We start from the raw sequence: 6,338 nt of genomic DNA, 5'->3' as shown, positions 1-6,338 counted from the left end.
TTTCTAGACCTGTTTCTCATGTCTTTGTTGCACTGATGCAAAAAGGAATTAAACTGGAACAGTTCCCTTGAGGTTGCCATCATGCCTAGACTTTCTGGTTATACCAGCTCACTCATGTGTGACAAGCCTTTCATCTTCAGGTTTGTGCAGTGCCAGACGTGCAGAAAAGCACAAGCTGCTCCCTCCTTGCTGGCTGGGACTGCAGCTGTAAAGCTCAGAGGTGGATGGGGTACCTTCCCCTTAAAAATGAAGTGTTGCTTTCCACCACAGAAATAGGTGCCTGTAATTATGGCTTCACCCCCCTGCTGTCACTAAACAAAGAGCTATTTTCAGACCACAAACAAAAGATGGTCAGTTGTACCTGTTGAATATGTTAAGATACAGCCTTAGCATCCAGGCTTGCAAAAAGCCTGCTTGTGTTCTGAACTTAGGGTAGCTGTGGCATGCAGGATGCTTTCATGGCTAAAGTTCAGCCTGTTCATTCATGTGTACCATGCTAGTACCAACATTTTACAGTTTGTGAGGGGTGTCTGTTTGTAACCATTGATTAATACAAAAGAAATTAGAGTATTTCTGAATTTGTTGCTAATTTTTCAAGTTTTGGCCAAGAAATTGTTTGCTAAGAAAGCCTAGAGAATGATTATCTTATTTTACTGTAAAAGAAGCTTTTTGTCTTCCAGTTAACAAATTGCTGATTTTGAAATAAATTGCATAAAACCTCCTAGTCCAGCAAGATTGGATAGAGACTGGAAGTGACACAACAGTATTAAAAATTGAAAACACTGTTGATGCTTGCCAAATGCCTTGGCTTTTTAATCAAGTCACTGTGTGGGGAGAGAAAGGCTATTTCCTTATTCATCAAAAAAAATTGCATTCTACCAGCAGTTCCTAGGTTTTGTAAACTGGCTCTGAAAACCTTGGTGAACTCACACATCATATTTAATGGTCTGCAAGTGCTGCTGCACTGTAGCAAATGTCCCTCTGAGGTAACAAGGCCAGCTGAGGTGAAAGAAAGCATTGTCATTCCCTGTGGCTGCAGGAGCATCTGTGTCACTTCAGCTGTGGTGTGACCCTTGTCTGCTGAGATAGGAGCAGACTTTATTAACTTCCACTTGTCCCCCTGACATCAGCCAGAAATGCAAAGTGTAATTACTCAAAGATAGGGTCAGCATCTTCTGATGCCAGCAGTTAGCATCAAGTTTGTGACCCAAACTTGATATCTCTGTTTCTTGGATAAAAGGAAGTAAAATGGCAGGTGGTGTCTCTTTAAAACAAAATATTCTGGCAGTCTTTCTGTTGTAAGCAGTTATTGGCTGTGTCTCTTAGGGAAAAAAAAAAAAAAAAGTTATCTTGATTTCTTAAAAGAACTGGACTGGCAGCTACAGCTTTTTCAAGACAAAGTGGTCAATGACCTCATTATTTCTGCAAGGCCTAATCAGCAAAATAAGGAAAGAGAGAGACCACCAGTTGCTATAAGAAAGACATGAGTATTTCAGGACACATCTGTGCTGCACCCAGCAAGGTCCTCTGTGGTTGCTGCTCAGCCCTGCCCAAGCTAAGCCCTGTGGGGAAGCTCCCTCTCACCTGTCCTGCTTGTGTGTGCCCACTGTGAAGCTGAGCAAGGCAATGACAACTTTTCAGGCTCAGTGTTTGGCACAAAACAGGAATGAGGACACGTCATGCACAATGAAATACCATCCATAAATAGAGGTTGTGGCTGTTAGGAAGACAAGGTATGGGTGGAGCAGGAAACAGGAAAACAACAGACAACAGGAAGAAAATAATCATCTCCTGAGGGAAAAAAAAAAAAGGAAAATAGGGTATGTTACTTTCTTTTATGTAACTAGATGGGCGTGACCCTGGGCCAGACTGCTGTACAGCTGCTGAGTACTTGAAGGCCCCTTTCTGCAGGGATAGTACTTTATAACTCTCTACCCTCAGTACAGGATGGGTAACATCTCAAACATCAGTGATTTTCCCCAAGAGGAAGCAGTAATGGAGAGAGAGCCTTTGGGCTGTAGTCAGTGTGCCACACACTGTCATCTTCCCTGAGTCCCACAGAGCTGCTCCAATGGCTGAATGTTTACAGCTTTCTGTTCCCCCACTAAATGAGTGCTCTAACACATCTGTACCTTTGATATCAGCTAAAAAAATCACTGGGAGGAGAGAGAGAGGTGCTTTGTGTATGCAAACAAGGGACTTTGTGTATGTTTTTACAAGGGAATCCAGAACCTGTCAAGGAACTATACAAGACTCAAGATGTGCATGAGCCTCTTGGGTTTGCCAAGCTTTTACACTTCCTTATGTGTAAATCACAGCAAGCTTGTGATTTGTAGGCTGTGGCTGCTGTGTTGTCCGGAGCACTCTCATGGTCCAGCAGTTGTAGCTGCTGCCACTCCAGGAATTTTGGCCCGTGGAGATCTGAAAAGGCTTGAAAAGGCAGCAGAAATATGAATTACTGGGGAGCCCCAATGTTCACACAGAAAATCAGTGCAAGTCAGCTCTTCTGCACAACCTGCTCTCTGTGTGCTGTTGTGTGCATTCTGCACAGCCACACTCCAGCCTACAGTCCCTCCTTTCTCTGCATGCCCTGGGGCTGCCTCTGCATCAGTTATTCTGTGCAAAGCTCTTCCCCACAGCATCTGCCACAGGGGCTTTCACACCTCTGCATTTTGCCCTCTGCTGCAGCTGCTCTGTTTGCCCTTCTCCCTTTGCACCAGCTATTCCATACCTCCATATATCCCAGACAGCAGCCTCACACTCTTTAAAGTTTCTTTTGACTGCTTGTTTTTTGTCTGAGGCTTTGTTGTTTTAGCAAAATTAAGGAAGAAGGAGGAATTTTTATTTCTTTCCTTCCAAGCTCTGGAGTCTGGAGTGCTGTGCTGAGCTGTTTCAAGCCCATAGCAAAATACTTGGGCACTGGGTTGATGAGAAGTTTATTTAACCACAAGGATACAGGATACAGGAGATGCTGTCTCTGTTTAGGCACCACCAGGCAGGAACTGGTGTTTGTAGACTTGCAAGGCTGAGGGTATACCCCAGGGAAAGTGTGTATGGGCAGTATGGGTGTGCTTTCTGTGCCCACATACAGTACTGAAGTCCAAGGATTGCTTTGAAGTAGGAAGAAAACTTTAAAAAGGAAGGAAAAGGGTGTTTACCATATTTTTTATTAATTATATTCCCTTTATTTACTTGGCTAGTTATAATTGTTATAATCTTCATTTAATTGGACATGCCCAGGGAAAGCCTCCAAGTCTGTGTTTATTCTGACCCTTATTCCAACAGTAGCAGGTTATTTTTGCAACTGTGCTGTAAATAGTAGATTTGGTCTCTTATCCAGGCTTTCCCTATGCTAGTGTCAGCAGAGCAGCTTTCTGGACCTTCGCTGTAGAAGAACTTTGCAGGTGATGCCATGGGCTGTAAAACGAGGTGGAAAGAAAAACCTCTGTCACTTAAGGGAAGTTGCTTAGGAGACTTTGTTGGTTGGTCCAATTCTCCATCTTCTGTCAATCATTAGAGAAAATGTTATATTGCCTTTTTATACTCAAAATGTGGGTTATATTTACCAGCAGTGAACTAATGCTCAGGGAGAACAAAACACCACTACAGGAGAGAAACTCAGTCTGCAACAATCACAAACAAAAAAAATATTTGGGTTTTTCCTCTTTTGATTTTTATCCTCTGGGGAGAAAGGTCAGACAGTGCTGCCCCATCCTCCCTTCCTCTTCCCCTCCCTTTCTCTCTCCCCCAGAGACTGTGAGAATATGTCAATATTAAACAGCATTTTCCCTGTAAAGATCTCTGGAGAATAACAGAAGTAACTTCTTGCTCTTTCTTTGTTCAACAAACACCAGCCAGGACTTCACAAACAGCCAACTGAAGCATAGTCAGGAAAAAACAAGTTCTTAAAGACAGCAGTCGCCAAGGAAAATAATTGGGCAGAGTGAGGGTTTTGGTGACGCAGCTGCACAGCTGCTGAGTTCAATGACTCTCAATTGCCTCCATCTGAAGTTGTGCTCCACTCTTCAAATGATTTTTACCTCCATTACTATAAATAGCAGGGCAGGATGATTTGCTGCTTGCAGCCCCTGAAGGATCTTGGGGAAAAAAACAAAACCACAACCAAACCCTAACAACTGAACCAACACACAACAAGAAAATAAAAAGCCTTCAAGTGTCTTCTCAGTAGGATCCTAAATATCAAGGAGATTGTGAGGTTCTAGAGTACAGTGCTAATGCTTTTGATGATGATTTTCTGACATCTTTGTTGATCAAGAAGATGTGCAGCACTACAAGAGTCATGCCAGCTGCTCTGTTCTCCTCCTGTAGGAAGAAGTCCCCCCAGGGCTGGTGTCACATAAACTGCTGGTCATCTCATCTGAGCTACCTGTCTAGGTGCCCCTTAGCATCAAGGGAAATAAACTTTCCTCTTCTCAGAAAGTAGAGGTTCAAAACAAACCCAAAAGTTTGTATGCTAAAAATATTTCTTGTAAAACCTCCTTCCTTTGAAGAAACCTCAGATAACCCGACTGCACTGTACAAATCCCAAGTTAGATGAGATTACTTTCTGGAAATAAATAACCTTATATTCATAAGATGGATGCTGAATAATTAAGGTTTCACCTGTGATTACTAGTTTCAACTCAATCGTAATTTTGAATGAGTGAAAAAAATCCCTCAACTTTTTTCCTTGCCCAGCAGAAGTAAGCCCTAAAGTTCTGTGACAAGGAGAGAAATGTATTTTCTGAGTGTAGTAATATGTGATAATTCATGGTATTGTGTAGGTTTATCTACAAGAGAAATGGAGTAAGTTTTTCTACTGAAGGTAGCAAAATGTTGGTTCCTGACTTGTTCAGGTTTTAAGTTCACTCCCTCATGACATGCCCACCACAGCCACCTACCCAAAGTTATCTGATTTGTGTTTGAAATGCATTAATTGCACTTGCCTTTCTAGTTGTTTTACCACCAAAGCTCTTTCTTTCCTGTCTATAAATCCAGGTGCAAGGAACATAGGAAAATACACCTCAACCAGCAGAAATGCTCCCAAAACCCTTTTCTTTGTACATAAAATTATCTGAGCTTGGAAGTCCATCATGTTGGTAGTCCTTGTGGTTGGACACCAGTGCTCTGTTTGCCTGCAGGTCGCCCACTGCCAGGTGTACATCCTGCTGGAAAACGAGCTCACATTAAGGGCATAAAGCTGCCAGCTGTGCCTCTGCAGAAAGACTTCAACATCTGAAATATGTTACTCCTCTGGGGTTAAATATTGCCATTCTGGCCCATAAATCTTACAGTGAAATTCCCCTTTTAGAGAAAAGCAGAGAAGCCTTTGCAGCAGGCTAACGGAGCTCTGATGTTTTGAAAAACTCTTTGCAGTTTCTCAGTGGTTTGGGATGTCAGATGTCATATGAAGAGGAAAGTCAGTGGGTGAAATCTGAGAAAGTGATGAGAGGGGCAGTGATGAATATATACCATTATTTTGCATGGTTTTTCCTCCCAAAATGTCTGTACACATGGTCTCTGGTTTTGTTTGTTTTATTTTTGAAGTAAATTTTCTGAGTGCTTCTGAGATTTTTTTAAGGAGAAGTTATGAGCTCTTGCTGATCAATGTCTTTCATCTTATTGGTATAAGGCTAAGCAACCAAAACCAGGAACTTAACATAATATAGAGGAGCTGCAATTTTTTTTTTTTTTTTGGGGGGGGGGTCGTTTTTTTGTTTTGAGGGTTTTTTGTGTGTTCTGTTGTTTGTTTTTTGCTTCACATCTGTAGCATCAGCTGCAGAAAAAGACACATGAGTAAAATCTGGAAAATTGAAAAAGAGCAGCCTCTGAAGGCAGCCTGGCCAACTTCTCTGTATCACCACTACCAAGCAAGCTTTACTACAGCTTATTTGTGCCATTTAAACAATTTAATATTTGTGTTGAAAATAAAAATACTAACCTCTACACATTTTGAACTGGTTGGCATTACAAATTTTCCTTTAGTTGGAACAATATTTGAAAAACTTTTTGAACTATTTTGCTTTGAAACATGGTAGGTAATAAAATGAAATCAGAATTTTCATAGGAGAGAGGTAAGCCTTGTCTAAGATAACTTTTTAAATAGGTAGTGTTTTCATAACACAACATTTATTTTACACATTACTGAGGAATATTCACCCATCAAAGTAAGTTGCTAATGCTGACAACACTAGTGGTATGGAGTCAGATTCTGGGATGAAAAACTAAGACATAAAGACTATGTAAAAGATATCTTAAAGTTCCTTTGTCAGCTAACTAAGGCCTACCATGTAATTTGGGTAGGTTTCTGTAATTCTGCTGACTGCTACAGCCCAGGC

The sequence above is a fragment of the Lonchura striata genome, chromosome 4 (assembly GCF_050655825.1).
Source record: "Lonchura striata isolate lonStrDom1 chromosome 4, ASM5065582v1, whole genome shotgun sequence".
Taxonomy (NCBI): Eukaryota; Metazoa; Chordata; class Aves; order Passeriformes; family Estrildidae; genus Lonchura; species Lonchura striata.
Note: the sequence above shows the minus strand (reverse complement) of the source record.